Here is a 498-nt window from a genome sequence, read left to right on the forward strand (position 1 = left end):
GGGGGGGGGAGCGCACTCTGCCCGCTGGAGAACCTCCCCACGAACAGTCGAACACCCCTTCGAGATCGTTCGAGGCGGAGCCGCAATGGATACGAAGATTACCCCCTGAATGCAGCACCCTGTACGCTCTAAAGGTAAAAAGACAATTTTGATTCTAAAACGGGAACGTTTTGGGTGAACATCCAGGCGCAAGTATGTAATTAAAACTGGACAAAACTGTGGAAAGCTGTTCACATTTGGTACAGTTTTAGGAGCAAAATTGCATTCGATCTAGGTGTGCACAAAAAACGCTCCCTTTTCAGGAACAAAATTGTCCGTTTACCTTTAGAGTGTCGTCTATTAGACGGTTCATCTGGCAAGGACAGTGTCCGACCAAGTACCCAACACCTCTGTCGCAGAATAAACCGCGTACGGGTCGTCCAGAAGGGGGCGGCTCAGCACCTCTAAGCACATTACCTCTAAAGATTTTTACCTCTAAGCAAATTACCTCTAAAGCAA

This window comes from Frankliniella occidentalis, unplaced genomic scaffold (genome assembly GCF_000697945.3).
Source record: "Frankliniella occidentalis isolate FOCC.00 unplaced genomic scaffold, Focc_3.1 Scaffold11, whole genome shotgun sequence".
Lineage (NCBI taxonomy): Eukaryota > Metazoa > Arthropoda > Insecta > Thysanoptera > Thripidae > Frankliniella > Frankliniella occidentalis.